This window comes from Mustela erminea, chromosome 6 (assembly GCF_009829155.1).
Source record: "Mustela erminea isolate mMusErm1 chromosome 6, mMusErm1.Pri, whole genome shotgun sequence".
NCBI classification, from domain to species: Eukaryota; Metazoa; Chordata; class Mammalia; order Carnivora; family Mustelidae; genus Mustela; species Mustela erminea.
The window spans coordinates 113024542-113046959 of record NC_045619.1 but is presented as its reverse complement, the minus strand read 5'-3'; the positions used below and the strand labels follow the sequence as shown (position 1 = coordinate 113046959).

Here is a 22418-nt window from a genome sequence, read left to right as displayed (position 1 = left end):
CCATTTTATTAAGGAAGAAGCCTGTGAGAAAAGGATTAAGGAGACAGCCAGAAAAGTCTGGGAGAGATGTCAGACTCCGAGGCAAGTGTGACCCTAAGTGAAGGAGAGAGGAAAGGTTGGGTGGACCACTCTCAGGGGCTGTGCAGTCTACGGGAGCTCAACACAGATGACAAGGATTCCTTGACTCTATTGTGGCCAGAAGAGGAGTTCCCTGTCTCCAAAAATGAGTCTCTTTCAGTATTTCTACCACTTTCATTCCTTGACTGGGGAGCTGACCCTGGGAGGCATCATCTGACCCAAATGAAAAAATGGATTCCAAAGGATAGCCGCTGGGGCCCTAGGTCATTTCTTCCCCTGGTAGCAGGAGGTCTGTCCATAAGGTGCATTTTCCTGTTTGACAAAAAGATTTAGTATAATTTCAATTAAAATCTTACGAGGAATTTTTTTGTGTGCAAATTGATGAGCTGATTCTAAAATGCACATAAAACTGTAAAGGGCTTAGAATACTTAAAAAAATTTGGGGAGGGAGGAACAAAGTTAGAGGATACACAACCTAATTTCAAGACTTACTATGAAGCTACAACAGCCACGTATACTTGTGAAAGAGTGTTTAGTCCAGAAATAAATGCATGGTCTAATTTTTTTTGAAGGTGCAAAGATAAAGTGGAAAGGGTGTTCCTTTTAATAAGTGATGCTGGAACAATTGGATATTGATATGCAAAGAATAAACTTGGACTCTTGCCTCAAACCACAGACCAAAATTAACTTAAAATGTATCATGGATCAAATGTAAGATCAAAAAATATAAAATTTCTAGAAGAGAATGTGAGACCATCTTTATAACCTTGGGTTAGGTAAAGATTTCTGAGGATATAAAAATCATAAAGTATAGGGGCACCTGGGTGGCTCAATGGGTTAAAGCCTTTGCCTTCAGCTTGGGTCACAATCCCAGAGTCCAGGATCAAGCTCCGCACTGGGGGTGGGGGGGGCGGTCTCTGCTCAGCGGGAAGCCTGCTTCCTCCTCTATCTCTCTGCCTGCCTCTCTGTCTACTTGTAATCTCTGTCTATCAAATAAATAAATAAAATATTTTTTAAAAAATCATGAAGTATAAAATAAAAATTTAATAAGTTAGACTTCATCAAAACTAACAACTTTTACATTTGAAAATACATTGTTAAGAAAATGGTAAGAAACTGACTGGGAAAAAATTGCAAAATATATATCTGGAATACATGCAGGACATATATAAAGAGCTCTTACAACTCAATAATAAGAAGGTAAAATTTCGACTTTAGAAGGCGGAGAGGGTGCAAAAGATTTGACCAGACACTTCACTGAAAAAGGCATATAGATGACAAATAGCATGAAAATATGCTTAATATCAAAAAAAGCATTGAAAAATACAAATTAAAACTACAATAATATACTGGTACATCGAATACCTAAAATGAAAAAGACCGAATATCTAGAATGAAAAAGACTGATGATACCACAGGTTGCCAAGGATGCCAAACCACTGGAATGCTCATATATCGCTGGCAAAATGCAAAAGAGTGCAACCATATGGGAAAACAACTTGGCCATTTTTATAAAGTTAAACAGGCACTTAACATATGATTCAATAATCCCACCCTTATGTATTTGATAAGATGATGGAAAATATATGTTCACACAAAGATGTAAATTAAGGTGTATAACAGCTTTATTTAGAATGGCCCCAAACTGGAATCAATTTCTATTTTTGCTTATCTATATCTTCACACAATGGAAATAGTACTTAGCAATAGAAATGAATGAACTGCTGATACACTCAACAACATACATTAAATATCAAAAAGATTATGCTAAGTGAAAGGGACCAAATACAAAAGACTGTATATGATTTTATTTATAGACAATTCTAGAAAAGGAAAAACTACAGTAGCTGACTAGTGGTTTTTTTTTTTTTTTTTAAGATCTTATTTATTTATTTGACAGAGAGATCAGAAGTAGGCAGAGAGGCAGGCAGAGAGAGAGAGAAGCAGGCTCCCCGCTGAGCAGAGAGCCTGATGTGGGGCTCGATCCCAAGACCCTGAGACCCTGACCCGAGCCGAAGGCAGAGGCTTTAACCCACTGAGCCACCCAGGTGCTCCTGACTAGTGGTTTCTAAGGCACAGGAAAGGGAGATGGTGGGAAATGAGAAGCAGGGAGTTTTTTAATATTCTTTTGTTTTGTTTTATTTAGTTTTTTAGTGTTATCTTAGTTACCATACAGTACATCATTAGTTTTTGATGTAGCGTTCAATGATTCATTATTTGAGTATAATGTTCTATATGTCATCACGATGGTATTTACTAAGCTCCACATATTTGTCAAAACTCATTGAATTTTGCACTTAAAATTGGCCAGTTTTGTTGTATATAAATAATGCCTCAATAAGGCTATTTTTAAAAAGAAAAAGAAAAATTAAGTGATAGTAGGGCTGAAAAATGGACCCTAGAATAAGAATAAGAAAAACTTACTTATTTAATGAAGCATAAATTTGGTTCTAAGCTTTTTAACTGCTGTCTTGAAAATGGAAATTCAGTCAATTTACAAAATTTACTGCTCTTGGTTCCAAGACCAAACAGGAATTTTCCTTGATGCATAAAATGGACACCACTTGGAATCAAAACAATATTATTGTAGTAGAATCAACAAAGAGTCTGAACTGAACTATCTCTCATACTGGCCCATTATATAGGCTATCTAGGAAAGCTATCTGTGGCAACAGTCATTAAAAAGTCATGTAAATATATAGTTCCTTACTTAGTTGTCTTAGTTCATGGTAAGATATTAGAAAATCTAAATTTATGGAATACGGTGGGAACTCTGATTCTTTTTTCCTAAATATCTTTTTCAATAGGACATTTTTGAAACACTGGCAAAAAGCTTAAGTTTGCATCTCTTGTCCTTGGGCAGTGAGACAAGCTACTCAATGGAGCCAGTGACCACAATCCCCTAGCCAGCACTTGAACATGGCATTGAGCTAGAAGTAGCGGTAATCTCTTTGTGGAACCCAAAGGCTCTAGAAGAAAGGCATTTTTTATACCTTAAGCAGTATTCTTCTTATGTATTTCACGTAAGAAATATGTAGGACTTAGTGGCTTTAGCTGTTACCTTTTCTGCCAAAACTGAAAAGATTGAGTCAATTGTATATCTTTTTTAAAATTTTTTTATTTTTTTAAATTTCTTTTCAATGTTCCAGAATTCATTGTTTATGTTCCACACCCAGTGTTCCATGCAATCCGTGTCCTCCATAATACCCACCACCAGGCTCACCCAACCTCCCACCCCCCACCCCTCCAAAACCCTCAGCTTGTTTCTCAGAGTCCACAGTCTTTCATGGTTTGTCTCCCCCTCCAATTTCCCCCAACTCCCTTCTCCTCTCCATCTCCTCATGTCCTCTGTTTTATTTCTTATATCTTGATGAGGCTCAAATATATTGAAAAATGAAGACAGGACAAAGCAAGTCTCTAAATATTGTGATAAATTTAAGTGTTAATAATTAATACCTTATTACCAATTATAGTAGTTTGTAAATCTTGTCTGTGTCTCTGTGACTGTATGTTTACCTTCATTTGGAGATAACATCAGAAATTTAGAAGCCTTTTTTGTACAGGAAGTCCTAGACAAATGTCCCTCTTGCAGCTATGCACCCCACCCCACATAGCTTCTGTCCTTCTAGAATAAGATATTTAATTACAGCCAGGAAATCCTATGAAAACGGAATGAATAATTTTCTCTAAACACTAAGAACTCTTCTAGATGCTTTACATATATTAGCCCATTCTTTTTTTTCCCATAAATGTTGTGAAAATGATATTATAATTATGAAATAAATATTACCGAGATGAGGAAATTAAGGTACAGAGTTGTTAGTAACTTGCCCAAGATCACAGCTACCAAGTGGGAGAAGGAGCTCCAAAATCCACATTCTTAACCATTATAGTACATGTTGAATCCTGTCACGTGGCCAGTTGTCAATCAATGGTGGTCTACAAAATGAGCAGTTTCTTATGTGTCAGCTCATAATGCCGAAATGGACTCAAGCCACGTTCACGTGAGCCTGCATAGATGGGACATATTCTCTCGATTGCCACTCAAGAGTACACATCGACTTTTTATCTGAATTTGGCAAATACAGTATTTATAACGGAGTGCTTTTGGCTCCAGGGCAAAGACATTTTAAAATTCATGTCTCCTTTGTGAAGAGGTGGGAGGCATAATAAAGCTGATGAGGGCTTAACAAAAAGAAAAACTTTCTAATGGCTAACGCTGTCAAAGACGGCTTGACGGCCACTGTAGGCGTTGGTGGGAACTTCTTGCCTGAGAGGCACCCTCGGAGGTGGCGCTATTGTCAACACTGTTTAGGAAAGTTTGCTTTCTTGCGGCAGCTCAGCCAGCCAGGAGTAGAGCACCAGCAAGCTTACTCCAGTGAGGCAAGCTTACTGGGCTGGCCATGGTCTACAGATGCCCTCATTTTGATCCCAGATGTCAACCTCTAGAAATCAAAGGCAAGGGGATTCTGTTGGACAACAGGCAGGTTCCTTGCACTCCAGTTGAAAATTTTTGTAATTTATAAAAGATTTAGGGAGAAACCACCTTTGATTTCTTTCTTCTGGACAAAGCCCAAGGAGGTCTGTAGATGCGCACTGTTGGGATTGCTGGGATTGCTATAAATTGACTTGGGCAGGTAATCTGATCATGACCACTCCCTTCATCTGCATTTTATTCATTGACAGCTCTTAACCTGTTTTTACCTTAAAAGAAGGGACAAACCCAGACCTGCTCTCGGGGGCTGGAGCAAGCTGCACGGCCCTGATGTCAGTGGGAAGCCCCAGGGACAGCCCAGATTCCACAAACAGGCTCGATTGGCTCCTCCCGACTAATGGGATTGGTGGTATGAACACAGCTGAAAAAAAAAACAAAATCAAAGTGACCTCAAGACTGCACAAGACAAACACAGAGCACTTCTGCAGGGTAGAATTTTTTTTCTTCCTTCCACACCATGCCACGGCCAGTTCCCCCTGAGCCAGGTGAAGACACCAAGTGTCCCATTGGCTGTGAAATTTGGTTCTACTGATGACAGCTTGTAACGATCATTTGGCTCAGTGGATCAGATCTTACTTTTCCGAAAGCCATTTTATATGGGCATTAATGTGTTTGTCCCTTGCTTATCCTGATCAGTGGGGCATTCAGTTATAAGAATCAAATTGAAAATAAGGTCTTTGATTTTTTCCTTTGATGTTCCAAAGGGAAGAGAGATTGTCTACATCCCTCTGAGTGCTCCTGGATGGCATGGGAAGCCTTGGGGCAGCTGGAGTGGTGGTGTCTTCTTTTTGACCACTGATTCCTTGATTGATCAGCCAAGATGCTCCGCATGCTCAGGCCTTTTAAAAAATGTGTCTCAGCCACGAGTCATGCGACTTACCCCTCCAGAAATTCAGCCTGTTTTTCGGGCCGGTCTCGGATCTCTGGAGCTAGGATAAGAGTTACATGCCCATCACGGCCTGCTAGTTCGCTCCTATCAGAGGCTGATAGACCCATCACTTTCTGCCCATTTCCTTTTCTTGGTGCTTATGGATCCCGAACAGAAGCAGCACCCAAGAGACCCCCACCCAGCAAAGTGACTGAGAGCAGGACGGCAGGGCCCATCCACCTTACTCTCTTCCCTGAGCTGTTCTGCATGACTCTGCTGACCATGTTCTCACTTCCACGGCTAGAGAAGGGCTGCTCTTCTTGCCTGCTGAGCCAGCCCCCTGGGCCCCCGCAAGGTTTCCCCATTCCCTTTGTGCCACCCTACTCCTCCACCCCCAGGGTTTGGAATAATAATAATTTCCAGTTCCCTGGATTGGTTCTACTTTGCGATATATTATTCACTCTCTCCTCCTTCAAGTTTTCCCTTAACATAGTCCATGCTCAAGGCTGCTGTCAAGTCTTTATCACAGGAGAATTTTCAGGTGTTAAGAGAAAAAAAAGACTCATGGAAAATTCCTTTCGCTGCTCCCAGTCAGGCCAAACAGAGTTCCTGATAGGAAAAAACAGGAAATATTAACATGATGTCTGCCATCATCTTAAAATAAAGGCCAAGAAGCAGCCATTTCTTTGTGTTGGTGCCTGTATATATTTTAGTCAACAAAAGAAACTTCCATGCCCCAAACACCCTGCCTTTGTGTGTATACAACTGGCCCGGCCTGGAGGCAGGATCTGAGATTACATTCCAAGAGCTCGCACCAATACCTTCAATAACCACATCTTTTCACATCCAGATCACATCAGAAATCCGTTTGCTTTATTCAAAAGAAGTGTGAGATATTCCGTCTTGAGTCTCCGGTTATTACTGGCATTTGTACATGACTGAGCATAGGAACTTAAGCCTCTGCTCTTGTCATCACGCATTTATGCACATTTAGAACTGTGATTTTTACTTTCTAACCTGGGGCTCTTCAACTTTCCTAAAGGGAGGAATCCAGATGATAACACCAGACCTTATGCTATCATATTAGCTATAGAAAGGAAACAATGGGGAGCGGGAATAAATGCAATAACCAAAGCCAGGTGAGATAATTAAAACCATCTTAATCCTTTCACACTGAGAGAGGGATGTCAGCCCATTTCTTTTCTTTTCTTTTTTTTCTTTTTTCTTTTTTTTTTTTTTAACTTTGTAAGCTTCAGCTCTTATTTCATTTCAAACAGCTCTCCCCATCAGTGCTTGTTTTACAGATGTGGATCCGTGGAATGAATTAAATTTTGCTCAAGGCCTTTAGTATAGTGATAATGTGCTTTTCAGAGGAAGGAAAATAAAGGGGAAAAAAATTAGCAAGGAGCATCCACCCTACAATGCCAGGTCTGTAATGAAATCTATAGATGCTGAGAGAGAAGCACCCCCTCCCCAAAGCAGTCTATTATAATCGCCACGTTTCCACGTGATCCCTGAGCCCTACTGGAAAGGAGAGGGAGCATCACTGTCAGAAATCACTTGAAGGGGCACCTGGGTGGCTCAGTGGGTTAAAGTCTCTGCCTTCAGCTCAGGTCATGATCCCAGGGTCCTGGGATCGAGCCCCCCATCAGGCTCTCTGCTCAGCAGGGAGCCGGCTTCTCCCCTCCCCTCTCTCTGCCTGCCTCTCTGCCTACTCGTGATCTCTGTCTGTCAAATAAATAAATAAATGAAATCTTTAAAAAAAAATCATCTGAAGTATGAAAGTGAAACGAAAGTCATCTTTTAATGGTTGTTGTTAAATATGGAAGAGGAGGAGTAGAAGAATGAAGGCAGTCATGAAGGGACGCCGATAGAGAAGTCTTCAAGAAGGTGTGACACCGTGGAAGACCTACCAAAAGGTAAGGCACGTGGCTCAGAGTCCCAGGTGCATGAGAGTGCGTTTATCTTTAATGGCCCCGTGGCTAGCAGATGAGCAACCCACCTCAGAATGTTTCGGTCAAGCCAAGCTCCGCCACCTCATTTGGAGAAGAAGAGTTAGCCCTGCTCCAGCGGTCACAGAGGATTATGCCAACCAGCCAATGACACGGAGTATCTGAGTCGGCTTTGCCAAGGGTGAAGAGGAAGCCCACGGAGGTAGCCTGAAGTTCTGCACCAGCAACTATGATTTCACATTAAGTCTGGACAAGCTTTCTTGGCACACTCTCCAAGCGCGGAAAGTAGAAGATAGAAAATCGTGCTTCATTGAAGAGCGACAGAAGGGTGGCAAGAAGGGTTTTTTTTTTTTTGCTCTCACAAATTTTAGAATACTTCCATAGATTTTTTTTTTAAAGATTTTATTTATTCATTTGACAGAGAGAGACATAGCAAGAGAGGGAACACAAGCAGGGGGAGTGGGAGAGGGAGAAGCAGACTTCCCGCTGAGCAGGAAGCCCGATGTGGGGCTCCATCTCAGGACCCTGGGATCATGACCTGAGCTGAAGGCAGATGCTTAACAACTGAGCCAGCCAGGCGCCCCTCATTTTTTGTTTGTTTGTTTTTTGTTTTTTTAAATGAAATGTTCAAAGAGAAGCAGCCCGAGTCATTTTTCAAGAGGACATCTGGTCATATTATTCCTCTGTGTAAAATCCCACAGTAGTTTCCCCAATATCTTTAGGAAAAAAATGGAAATTTGCTGTAATGGCATAGAAGGCACACAGTAGATATCCTCCTGTGTTGAAATGAGTAAGTGAAAAACTGGTCCCAGTGGCCACCAATTTGTGGTTAACAACAATTATTAACATGAGAAATGAAAGAATATTGATAATATTATAGTCCACCCTGAGCATAAGACGGCCTTCTCTGTTTAAATGAGAAATTAATATGGGTTACAGATGTGGTAAGGCTGCTCCAGAACACAAATGAGAATTTCTCTTTGATTTATCAACAGAATTGAAAGAGAATTTTTAAATTTCTTTAAGATTTAATCTTTTAAGACCAGCCTCCACACTCAGGCCTCCATCTTATTTTATACATAATCCATCAAAAGTCACCAAAAATCATCTGTGATCTCCCAGATGAAGCCAGTTTTCCTAATTATAGAGTTATATGTACATATTATATAACATATATATTATTTATATATATAAATCTATTTAATTATATACTCTCATACAACTGTGTACACTTTGTAGCTCTTACCTCACCTTCAATCTTATGTCCTCTTCGATTATATTTGTTTCTTTTTTTAAAAGATTTTATTTATTTTTTTGATATATATATAGAGAGAGATCACAAGCAGGCATAGAGGCAGGCAGAGAGGGGGAAGCAGGCTCCCCGCTGAGCAGAGAGCCCAATATGGAGCTCCATCTCAGGACCCTGAGATCATGACCTGAGCTGAAGGCAGAGGCTTAACCCACTGAGCCACCCAGGTGCCCCTCTTGAGTTATGATTGATTAGAATGCAAGTTTCATGAAGGTACAGAATGTGATGGTCACTTGTTACATTCCCAGCACTAAGCACCATACTTAGTACAGGGTACATACATGTTTGATACATAATGATTGAATGGGTAAATGAATAGTAATTGCAATCTTGTGTAATCAGCTGTATAATGTCTACCTTCTCTTCAAAGGACAAGAAACACCAGGTTTTCACCAATGCATCCTCAGGACAAAGTCCTAATTAAATAGTCCTCAATTACCTGTGCTCAATGAGTAAATAAATGTAAATGATGAGTGTCTGGAAATTGTGGTTAGGTTGAGATGTGGCTCTGGCAGGAACTGACTTGCACTTTAATGGGATATTTAGTACTTCAGTCCCAAGTTGAGTACGTCCATCCTTTAGGCCCCATGGCGAAGTCAAGAGAAGATACATCTGGGAAAGGCAGAGATCTCTTCATTCTGGCTTCCAGTTACACAACTTTTAGGCAGCTGCTTTTCCCATGCGGCAATAAGGTCAGTCCAGATGGGAAGAGGGCAGGTGCAGATTGCACTGTGGCCCCGCTCTACACATTGGGAACCTATTCAGTTGATCACAGAAACTAAATTGGAAGGGAAAAATAAAGGGGAATGAATAGAGAAAGGTTTAAAGCAGACGTTGATTAAAGAGGGAGTTTGGTGGGAATGCAGGAAGGCAGCCCCAGCTGCCATGTCTGCTTAGTGTTGGAGACAGGCTTTAAGATCTAATTGCATAGGGATCTTTGTGTTTTGTTTTGTTTTGTTTTTTAATATATTCGCTTTGTCATTATTGTTTTTTGTTTTATTAGCAGATCACAGAAAGGGAAGCGACTGGGCTGAGAATCTGAGAGAGTCGTGTCTAAGTGGGAAGGTCATTCCAGTTAGAAGAGATTGCTTGAGCAGAACACCATGAGGAAGGAACGTGATAGTCAGGGAGCCAGTATGGGGATGGAAGCAAAGAGAATTGGATGCCTACAAGAGATGTTTAAGAGGTAAAATTCCAAAGAACTTGGTGGTTTGTGTTGGATACACAGACGAAGAGGATGACTCAGGTTCCTCACTGTCACAACTGGTAGAGTGCTGTTGCCATTCACACAGATAACAAACACTGGAAGAAGAGTGGGTTGAATGGAGATGTAGGTGTTAAGATACATACCTCACATTCTGGGTTTGGCAGATGAGGTGGCGAATACTGAGGAGGTTTGGCTTTGGAATGTTGGAGATCAACACAGTTCTGAAAACATTGAATTTGAGGGGCCTACAGGGTTCACCTATACCTCTAAGATATTTCAGGTAAAAACTCAAGACACAGATCTGAAACCTGAAGGGGAATGGCTTCTCCATGGCACCTTGGTGACCTCGCACATATCTGTAGAGGCCACAGAGGCAAAGACACACAGGCAAAGCCAGAGCTAATCTGAATCTTGGCAGGAAGTCTTATAATACTCTGAGAACAAGAGAGGGTGGGGGGTTGCTCTGAGTCCATCTCCCGTTCCCATCCCCCACTCACCTCCCTCTCTTCTGGAGACTGTCATGAGACAGTTTCCCATTACTTCCAAAGTTCTGTTGAGGTAGAAGCCTTTCTGTCCTGCGCCCCTCAGAACAGAGTTCCAGAATACAAACCTACTTAGCTGGAGTCTGGAGTTGGCTCCTCAGCAACGGAGTAGCCCATGACTCATGGTGTTGGCATCAGCCCCTTTTGTTTCAGTGTTGGCCTGTTTGGTGTGTTGGACAAGGACTACAGGAAGCTAGCACCTTTGGCTGCTCTTTCTTTTTCCATAATAAACTGTCTTCCTCTAAAAGTAGCTCATTGTATCTCCACTGGTTCAATCAATGAGGGCTTGGCTTTCCCATTGTCTTTTGAGAAAACCAAGAAGACATAAGGGTGAATAGATTTGGAAGACATCAGTCTGTTGTTGGGATTTTTGTTTCTGATGTATAACTCAAATATGATCAAATCCACAAATCTTAGAACTCTAAGGTGGTGATTTTTTCCATATGTGTGCTCCTGCCCCCACTCTGCAGGTCACGACATGGGAGACTTCCGGCACCTGGCTGATACTCCATATCCAGCAGTAACTGCTATTCTTAGCTCTGTCACCACAGATTAACTGTGCTTGGTTTTGGAACTTTATACAAATGGAAGCCTACAGTGTCTAATCTTTTGTGTCTATATTCTTTCAGTCTACTTTATATCAGTGAGGTGTATCCATCTTGTTCCTTGGAGAAGTAAGTTGTTCTTTCTCATCTTTCATTGTATTCCACTGTATTTAATATATCACAATTTTTTTTTCCATTCAGATGTGATGGATGCTTTGCTTCCAGTTTTTAGCCATTAAAAACATCACTGTTATAAAGATTCTAGTTCGTGTATTTGGTGGGCACAAGTATGTATTTCTATTGGATATTTGTCCAGGAGTGTAATTGGGTAACTAGATTACTAGGTAAAAGGATAGATAAAAGATAGTAGGTATATAGGTCGGTAGATAGATAGATATCCTTACTAGGAGCTGTCAGATACTTTCTCCAAACTAATTGCATTAATTTACACTTTTATCAGCTAAATGTATGAGAGCAACAGTTATCCCACATTCTTTTCAACACTTGGGATTGTCAGTCTTTTAATTTAAGCCACTCTGACATGAACATCATATTTTATTGTGGTTTTAATTTGTATTTTTCTGAGGAATAAACACCTTTTCATATATTTTTTTTAATTTGGGTATTCTCTTATGAAGTGCATGTGTTCAAAGTATTTTGCTCATTTTTCAATTTAGTTGCCAATCTTTATCTTATTAATTAGTGGAAGTTATATACATATGATAGGCACATGTCTTTTGTTGGATAGCCTCGTCTAATCAGTGGCTTGCTTCTTTGCTCCGTAATGGCATCATTTATCTGAATGGAGGCTTTTATTTTTAATGATGTACAACTCACCAATTTCTACTTATCAAATTGTTGTCTAGTTAAGATTTTCCTACTTGAAAGTGAAGATATTAACCTATGTTTCCTTCCAGAAGATTCATGATTTAATCTTTTGTGTAATAAGTCTATAATCTACTTTTAAGCTGTTTATGTATGTGGTATGGGAATGGGATCAAAGTTCATTTTTCCTCCTGCATGGATAGCCAACGGATCTTCCTATTTAAAACAATGATTCTTTTTTTTCTTTTTTAAAGAGCTGTTTCTTCTTCATTATTTAGAAATATTTATCAGTAAAACAATTGGGGCCTGGAGTTTTCTTTGTATGAAGGTTTTAGTTACAGATCTGCTAGATACAGAACTATTTAGTTTTTAAATTTTCTTCTTATGTCACTTTTGATAAGTTGTGTTTTTGTAGGCATTTGTGTATTTTATCTAATTTTAAAATTTAAAAATTGTTTATCATAGCCACATACTACTTTTTTAACATCTATAGAACCTATTATTTTTGTCCCTCTTTTGAGTCTTCATATTATTAAGTTCTGTTTTTTGTCTGTGATTTTTGAAATCAATCTTCCTAGGGATTTGTCTGTTTTATTAAACTTTATAAAAAAAAAACCATTAAAAAAAAAACCTGCTGTCATTTGGGGGTTTTTTGGGGAGAGGGATATAATATACTCCTACTTTTCCTAGTTGGTACAGAAACTTGGGTTTCCAGCTTTATTTCTAAAATGTGAATTGAGGGCACCTGGGTGGCTCAGTCAGTTAAGCATCTGCCTTCATCTCAGGTCATGATCTTAGAGTCCTGGGATCAAATTTTTGCATAGAGCTACTTCCTCTCCATCTTCAGCCCTCCTTGTGCTCTCTCTCTCTCATATAAATAATAAAATCTTTAAAAAATTAAATGTGAATTTAGAGCTGGAAAACTTCTTCAGAGTACTGCTTTAACTGCACCCACAAATTCTCATAGTTTTACTATCATTCAGCTGAAATGTTATCATTTCCACTGTGAGTTTTTCATTGTCCATGAGTTTTTTTTAGAAATGTGTTACTTAATTTTCAAACATTTGATGATTTTCTAAATATCTTTTTGTTATTTGTATTTAAATCACCATTATGTAGTCCAAGACTACTCTATATGATTTATGTGTTTTATGTTCTTTTGTGTTTTGAAGAATGTTCTTTGCGGCCAAGCACATGGTCCATTGTGGTCAGTGTTTCATGCATAATAGAAAAGAATGATTTTGCCATTGTTATGTGTAATCTTTATCTTTTTTCTGTCTTAAGTAATCATGTTGTTCAGATCCTTCTATACCCTTACGATATTTTTGTCTACTGGATTCTACCAGTTATAGAGAGAACATTAAAATATTCAACTATGATTGAGAATATGTCCACTACTTTTTAAAAATTCTGTTGAAGGTGTCTGGGTGGCTCAGTGGGTTAAAGCCTCTGCCTTCAGCTCAGTTCATGATCCTAGGGTCCTGGGATTGAGCCCTGCATCAGGCTCTCTGGTCAGCAGGGAGCCTGCTTCCCTTCCCCTCTCTCTCTGCCTGCCTCTCTGCCTACTTGTGATCTCTGTCTGTCAAAGAAATAAGTAAAATCCTTTAAAAATTTTTAAAAAATGAAAAATAAAAAATAAAAATAAATAAATAAATAAATAGATAATAAATAAAAATTCTGTTGATATTTGCATTATATGCTTTGAAATTTGTTACTGGGGAAACAAAGTAGAATTGTAATATTTCACTCTTGAACTGAGTTTTTAACATCACCTCTAGTAAAATGTCTTATGCCTTCTTCACATATCAATGTAGGTACATTAATTTTCTTTTGGTTGGTGACTGTATCAATATAATTTTTTTCAACCTTTCTCTGCCCTTATATTTAAAGTGTTGTATTGTGAATAGTTTATAGTTGCTTTTCTTATCCTGTCTGATAATCTTTATTTCAATGTAATTACTGACATAATTGGATTTAAGTTTACCATCTGGTTTATTTTGTTTGTTTGTATTATCATGCCACTCTTGACTGATGCCAGGCATTCTGTTTCCTCCCCTTTTCTAAGGTGTTGAATATCAATACTTACTATAGACATGACAGCAGTCAAAATAATTTAAATGTCTATGACTCAGTCAAGTATATATAAAGCAAGGGGAATCCTTAGGTAAGGAACAAGCACATAGCAAAAGTGATTTTTGTAGACTGCCTGAGGAGGAGAGAGAGAGCACACAGTCTAGGTCAAGAGCCCAAAAAGGGATTTTTGAATGACACTAGGGGAGGTTTTATTTTCAGATAGCCTCTTCCAGTCTGGGGAGATTTATACGGGCCTGCCTAGGTGCTGTGCTTGCATCTTATGAAAAACAGCAGAAGTGAATGCAAGTTGCATTTATAGGTCCCCACCAGGGGAATTCAGGTGACCATATGACAGTTTTCACATTCACTCTGACAGCCGTTCAATGGTTTAATTAAGTGATTTGATTTAATGGTCTACGTGTGATTTTTCTGGAGGTGACTCAATTCTATTTCTTTATAATTGGTATCTTCTGTTTTTTTCTACTGCTTTATCACTCCTTTTCTTTTTTCTCCTAGGTTAATTGTATTTTAATGTTTTTTCCTTTATTAATTGTTCAGTTTTACATCATTGTAACCTTACATATGTAACCTTACCTTATTATAGTTCACTTAAGTAAGCATCCTTACTACTTCCCCAAAATTCAAGAACTTTACAACCATGTATCTCCATTTACCTCCAATCATTTATGTAGTATAAGTTACTTTATTAACCCACAGATATTATTTTTAATTTTGCTATAAATCATTGATACTTTACATGTACCCCTATATTCACATTTTTAGTGTTCTTAATATTCTTCCATTTCTGAGCTTCCATCTGGAATCATTTTTCTTTGACAAGAACAACTTTCTTTAACATTTCGTATAGTTCCAGTTGTCTGGAAAAAAAATTTCTCATCTTTTTCTTGTTTGAAAATGCCTTTGTTTTTGTCTTCAATTTTGATATTAATTTCATTACCATTTTCCCATTGAATTTTTATTTGTTTATGTATTTATTTATGTATTTATTTTACTTTAGCACTTTAAAGCTGTCATTCCATTGTCTTCTGGGTTCCATGATTTCCATCAGAATGTCAGCCATAAATTTCATTGTCTCTCATTTGAATGTAATATCTTTTCTTCTCAAGCTACTCTAAAGATTTTTTCTTTGTTTTTGGTTTTTAGAAGTTCAACCACAATGTGCCTATGGGTGGCTTCTTTATATATACTTAAGACTCACTAAGTTTTTAGAATCTATTAATTTGTGCCTTCAATCATTTTGAAAATCAGCAATTATCACATCAAATATTTTTTTGAAACTGTTCATTTTCTTTCTCCTCCTGGAATTCTACTCACACATATTCTAGCCTTGGACTAATCCCTACATTTCTCCTGTGCTTTATCTGTTTTCTCCATCCCCCCTTCCCCACTCTGCTGACTTTGTGTTTCACTTTTCTTTAAATTGATTCATCTTTGAGTTCTTAATCTTGTATTTTACTATCTCTGCTCTTAATTTCAAACCATCCAAGAAGATCATAAATTTGAATACTGCATTTTACATTTCTGAGTCATCCATTTGATCTTTTTTATGAATTATAATCTTCTGTTAAAATTATTTATTTTCATCCATTTTTGTACATCTGTTTCTATATTTTCTTTTAACACATTAATCATAATGATTTTAAAGCCTTTGTATTTAATGTCCATTTTTGGTTTTCTATGGGTCTCCTATTGTCTTTTATTCTATACTGAGTATGGGTTATATATTCTTGTAACTTCAGTAGTCTAGTCAGTTTTGGTAATATGCTGGACAATATCTATTTAAAAAGTCACAAAATCTCCAGATGTCATCTTTAACCAGGAAGTATATCCTCTTGCTTTTCTACTAGGTAGATAAGGTAATGGGATAATCACCTTGATACAGTTATAGACTAAGCTTACACAGGGCTGCTTAGCAGTCTTAGCATGACTAACTTCATCTTTTATCTAACCATTTTTTAGGCTGGGAGAGGTGAATGGCCCTTCTGAGGTTTTTATTAAAAGCCTGACAGATTTCTGCCTCCTTGGCCCTGGAATATTGCCAGGAATTCAGTTCCTCACTTCAAGTTGTGGACTTAGCTCTTTTGTCTCTTGCTTCCCTCTTCAATACCCTAATTTGCCTCCAACTCTCCCTACTAGCTCTAAAATCAAAGACATCAAATCAAATCAAATATCTTGAGACAGAGATAACCCATTTACCCCTAGCAGAACTTTTTCTCTTAAACCTCCTAAGACCATGGAAGATTTTACTGAGTTTTTGAGAAGAATTTGACATTCTTTTCAAGTCTTTTACATGCTATTGCGGTTGTCTGTTGCCTCTTAACAACCAGCCCCCAAAATTAGCTGCTTAAAACAGCAACAATCATTATTTTGATCATGAATCTACAGTCTGGGCAGGGCTTGAAGAAATTGCCTCTTCTCTGTCCCATGAAGCATCAAGTGAGGGTGACCCAACCAAGTTTGGAAGGACCTAGTTCAATGATGGTATACTCACATGTCTGACAAGTTTTTGCTATCTGTTGGCTGGGAGTTTAGCGGGGGCTATTGACAGATTCCTCTCTACATGTTTTACCATGGATCTGTTTGGATAGTCTCACAGCATGGAGTCTGGGTTCTAAGAGGCAGGAAATGGAGCTTCAGATTTCTTAAAGTCTAGCCTGGAATTTGTTATAACATCACTTCCATACAGTTTTATTTGTCAAAGCAGACACATAGCTTGCCCAGACTCAAGAGTGGGCGCACAGATCCCGACTCTCAATATCTGAGAAATTGTGACCATCTTTAAGTTCATCATGCTCATGCCATCCCATAATTTAATAAGTATCTTGTAAGGGGAAAAGGCCACACTTTTGGGTCTCTTAAATTTCTAATATGGTATTTCAAATGTCAGAAGACTTAGTAGTTTCTTTTTCCCTTAGGACTGTGCCTCTGAGTAAGTCACTTCAAGTGTAACCCTCGGTCTTGGCCCCAAGACTGAAAATGTTCCCAGAGATGAGATTACTAGGGATCATCACTCACCTCTGAATGGCATCCTGTTGGCTGGAAATTCAAGTCCATCTTTGCTCCATCCATAGTTCTTCAACAACTTGAAACCATGCAATTACTGATACTGCCTAGTGAAAACATACAGAGTAAGTAGAGAAGAAGGTCTAAGAGAGAATTCCAAGAACTTCCAAAATTAAGGGAACAGAGATAAAAATAAGAGTGAGAAACAACAGCCAGAAAGATGGGAAGAAGACCGTTAAGAGTGCAGCGCCACAGGAGCTGAGGTTGAGTGTTGGAATGGTGAGAGTGGTCTACAGTGCCACAGAGAGGACGGCGAGATAAGGATGAAATCCTGCATTGGATTTAGGGACAGGAAGACAAGCTGGAGGAGGGGTTTTGGTTCAAGGATGGGTATAGCAGCCTGAAGGCCATGGATAAGGAGTGAATAGGAGGTGATTGATTAAGTGAAAACAGTGTGAGTGGACAACTCTTTCGATGGATCTTGTTGTGAAGATAAGGAGACAGGGTGATAGGAAGAAACAGATGAGATTAAGTGGGAGTTGAATTTTTATTTAAATGTAGGTTAAACTTGAGTGTGTTCAGATACTGGTGGAAAGAAGCCAATAGAAAGTGGCTGAAGTATAGGAGACAGAAGGGATAATTGATGAATAACAAAGCCTCTTGAGAGGCAGGGAGAGATCCAATCCAGAGCAGAGGTGGAGAAATTAGTCCCAGGCTAGGACTGGCATGATGGGAGCTGATGAGGAAGTAGGTAAATTCTCCTCTTCTATTCAATCAAGAAGCAACAAGAATAGATTCCGATGCTGAGTTTTAGGCAGGGTAGCAGAAAATGGAGGGAATTTCTTTAAAATGGATTCTATTTTCTTAGTGAAATAAGAGCTTAGTTCCTTGCAAAAAGTATACAAAGTTATGCCAGGGTAGACTATTTGAAGGTAGAGGAGGTTTGAAATAACCACTGTGGGGAATGAGAGAGAGAGAGAGAGAAAGATTGCTGGGTAGCTTTAAGTCTAATTGAGGTTATAAATCAGCATTAGCGGTCTGAGAGGTTTGTAATATAAGAAAACATAGAAGTCAAACAGTTAAGCTGATTTGGAGTTGGAATTTTATGGGGCAAGTGTAACAGAAGAACAATAGATCAAAGGAACCAAGAATGTTGGCAAGTGAGTCATGGAAACAATAGTCCAAGAAGTCTAGGCCAGAAGGATGTACCATTGAGATTAAGTGGTTATATGGAATAAATTAGAGCAATCGCAGATGCTTGGGTGAGGGCAAAGATCTGAGGTACTGTGAGCAGAGGTTTATGACCAGAGAGTAAGATGTGGGAAGGGGCGCCTGGGTTGCTCAGTGGGTTAAGCCTCTGCCTTCGGCTCAGGTCATGATCTCAGGGTCCTGGGATTGAGCCCCGCATCAGGCTGCCTGCTCATCGGGGAGCCTGCTTCCTCTTCTCTCTCTTCCTGCCTCTCTGCCTACTTGTGATCTCTCGCTCTCTCTGTCAAATAAATAAAATCTTAAAAAAAAAAAAAAAAGATGTGGGAAGTTAAGCTTCCACAGTTGGAAGAGCTCCTCGTGATGGCTGGATGGCAGCTATCACCTGAGTGGAGGGCTGAGTGAAGGGGTGGGGAAAAGCCCTGGATGCTAATAGGCTCAGAACTTGAAGGTTTGGTTGCTAAATTAGCTGTAAGAGTGAAATCATACAAAATGCTGATAGGATTAGAGAGTTGATAAAGACCTGAGACCGGATTCCCAAATACATCATTGGGACCCTGCCCAGGGCATGGATAAATTCAGAAGCAGAAAGAGTAGATGAATACTGGCATAGGTGAGGTATGTGCTTTCTCAGAGCAGGAGAGAGAACCCGAGTGGTGTAGGACAAGGCATTGGGCCTCCAGATGGAAGGAGGACTCCATCTTCTGAGGCTGTGACCCATGGAGTGAAGGCCAATGAGCAATGTCTTTTTACAGGGGCCACAGGCAATAGAGATTTTCACAGATAAACCAGGTATATTTGCCACAAAGTGAAGTTCTCCCTGATACCATTGTCTGCCATCTGCTGTCACGGGGTATAGATGGGACTTTGCTGAGACAACAGGCTGTTTTCAGACACGTGCTTGGGACAGCTCACCTGACCAAGAGGAGGCATGACTGGCATCAATCCCTCTCCAAATCCCTCATCCCATCTGAAGATTGCAAGGAGCCCCCAGATCTTGGAGCCTGGAGTTTGTTCATTGAGATGGGGCTGCTTTCAGGGGAGTGGTCTGGTTCCCTGGTCTGGACAATCAACATTTTCTCCCACCTGCTGTTCTCATTCGCTGCTAAAGCATCATGACATTAATCGTCACGGGCTTGTGCAGAGAAACAGGCACACACTTCATACATAGATGGACATTCACAGCATGGAAGACCAACGACTCACTGGCATGATCAGCGTCAAAAATTCATTTTGGTCCTGACACAGAAGAATGAGGCAAAGACTGATTCATCCATTTCTCCCCCGATAACTTCAATGGGGCAAACTGTCCTTGGTAGCAGCAGTCTTGACGAATTCATTCATAGGTGATGTGGTTTCTTCAAAGCCCAAGCAGGACATCTCTTTAAATTAATGATGTTCGGGGCACCTGGGTGGCTCAGTGGGTTAAGCCTCTGCCTTCAGCTCAGGTCATGTTCTCAGGGTCCCGAGATCAAGCCCCATGTGGGGCTCCCTGCTCAGGTGGGAGCCTGCTTTTCTCTCTCCTCCCCGTTCCTGCTCTCTCTCTATTACACTATCTCTGTCTCTCTCTGTCAAATAAATAAAATCTTTAAAATTAATTAATTAATTAATGATGTTCATTTATATGTCATTGGTTTTATAGGTTTGTTTCTGTTTTATTTGCTGATTTTTTCTTTTTCTATTTTTTTTTTTTTAAGCCATATGTAAGCTAGCGTTTGGACATATTTAAGTAGCACTATAATTCAACCCTGGAATGTGGATTTTTTTAAATTTATTTTTTTAAGGAAAGAGAATCTATCTACACATTATTCTAGTTTGAAAAATGGTAGTCTAAAGCAAACCCAACTGCAGAGAAGTCTCAGCTGAAGCTCAATGATAGCGATCCTCCCCAGCCAAGCCTTGCAGTTGCTCTACATCCGCCTGTGAGGCTTGAAGATGAGATCATAAGTCTTTATAATCTTTGCTCCAAATGCCTGGGAAAGAAGAGCTCAGCTTTGCAAACATTGTCTTGCTCAGGCGCTGCTTTAGCTTACTAAGGAAAGGGGCGGGGGAGGGAGGGAAGAGATACTTTCATCTACGTCTGGGGGTACCCTAGGGAACTTGCGTATGAAATTACACTGTCTCTTACAAGCGCTTTTAGTTTGCTATGCCTGCAATTCAAGGATGGCAGAATGCAAGATACCCTATACTATCAAGATGGCCTCAACTCAAAGTGCCTGGAAATGCCACTTGTAATCTTAAAACAAAACCCACCTTCCCCCTTCAAGAACAGTCAGCAGTTTAATTATGCTAAGTACTTTTCACCCCAGGAGGCTAAAGGTTGCTGTATTAAGCAACAGAACAGCATTCTTTCCAGGCTTAAGGCTATACATCTAGAAAACTGATAAGTGTCTCAGATCAGAACGCCTAAAGTCTTTTAGGTAATTTCCAAGGACTGCATTTTACAAATCCACCTTCCAGTTCAAGCGAAGTGATGCTGAGAACACCCTAGCTCTTCACTAGTGATCCTTGGCCTTGCTAAGTTTTCCTAGATAACTATGGATGGAGACTTTTAGAACCAACAAAGACAAACATTTGGTTGAACATGTAAATGCAATTATTCAAGCTGTAAATTAAATTCAATTACGTACAGAGAGTAGTATCTTAAGCCTCATGCTAATTATACTGGTGAGTTTCAACTCATTAAACTTGGATAATGTTCAGAAAGAAGGAATCTGGCAGCAGCAAGCCATGCATCCCATAGGCCTGACCTCTCTGTGGCTTTCATCACTGTGGTTCGGCATGTTGGCAAAACCAGTTCACATCCAAGGAGTCCAAGAAAAAGTAGAGAGACATCCAGGATTTGACAGTGGAAAGTGGAGCCAAGAATAGAGGGCTAATGTGCACCCTACAAAAGTATTGAAAGCATGTTGCTTTGGGGGTACAAAGAAGCAGATGAGGACTTCCAAGGGAAATGCTGGTCCTGAGAGGTGATGAATCTTTCCCCATGTCTAACCATCCCCGCCCCCAGGGCAAGAGTCCAGAGCCAGGCAGATTCCATTCCTCCTCTCCTTGGAGGGGGCAGCACAGCTCGTGGCTGGGGCTCTCCTCAGGAATCAGAGCTGACTCAGCCACAGTGGGAAGTGTGTTTAGCCCCCTGTTTGGCAACTGGGACCTTGTCACCCCGCAGCATTTCTCCTCATTTTTGCTGTTTACCCTCACCCCAACTTTGACCCTTCGGTGACCGAGATCTCTGATAAGTGCGTTCACAGGAAGAGGATGACAGTATGCTAACCCAGCCAGGAATGTTTGCATTTTTTAGAAGCCTCATGGGGAGCACAACTTCAGCACAGAGAATAAATTGCTGATGTTGAAATTTCAACTATTAATCAAGGAGATGTGTGGAGAGAGGAAGCCTTTCCTACAACCTTCAGATCACATTCGGTGGGTCACTCCCGATACCAGGCCAGCGCCAATCACAAACATTAGATTTGTGCAAAAGATGTTGGTCAAGTGGCTCCTAGGTTCCTGCCCTGGAGAAGATCTTATAAGAGAAAGTCAGGCCTGTAAGTCTCGAAGAGAAGACAGGCCTGAGAGTCCAAATACACTTAGCCAATGGATGTCGTGCCATCCTTACAAGTCTGAGAAGATCTCAGAGATTCTTCAGTGTTTTGAAGACTGGTGCCATGTCTCTGTATCACTTATCTATTGCCACAGAGCAAGCCACATCAAAACATAGGACCTTAAAGCAACAGCCACTTAGTGGGCTCGTCATGCTGCTGAGGATCTCTTATATGGGCCTCAGTGGTCTCTGCTGTGTTTGCTCATGTGCCTGCCCTCACTTGGTTAGCTGGCAGGAAGCTGGCTAGGACCAATGGTCTTACTCACATGGTTGGCAGTTGGTAGGATGTTGACTAGGGCAACGGGGGTAAATGGTCCACGTGCCTCTCACCATCGATCAGGCCAGCTTGGGCTTTTTAAGCGTGGCAGAGGCAGGGTTCCAAGAATAGCTAGAGGGCAAGCCCTGTGTGGAAAAAAACCCACCGAACTCTTTTCAAATGTCTGCTTATGTCAGATTTGCTGCCAACCCATTGGCTCAAGCAAATCACACAGCCCACTAACTCATGATTAGAGGCGTCTGCCCAAAGATGGAGTAGTTACTAGTGCATTTCTACTTATTCAACTGACATAATGCTCCCAAGGGAGGAATCTGGCAGCATCAGTAGGGACCATTACATTGTTTTAAACAAAAAACAAAAACAACAACAAAGAAACCCCACAAAAATTAAAAGTTCTGTTTTCTAAAGCAGGGTTT

The 22418-nt window shown here is 40.0% G+C and overlaps 1 long non-coding RNA gene across 1 annotated transcript; it reads right to left on the bottom strand.

Annotated features, from left to right (window-relative positions):
- Positions 1 to 3854: 3854 nt before the first annotated feature.
- On the bottom strand, positions 3855 to 22123 carry LOC116594220. Its single transcript, XR_004287104.1, has 3 exons — positions 21992 to 22123; positions 16931 to 17025; positions 3855 to 4934 (listed from the first exon to the last, which is right to left on the bottom strand). It is a non-coding gene; the product is annotated as an uncharacterized LOC116594220 (long non-coding RNA).
- Between the last annotated feature and the right edge of the window lie 295 nt (positions 22124 to 22418).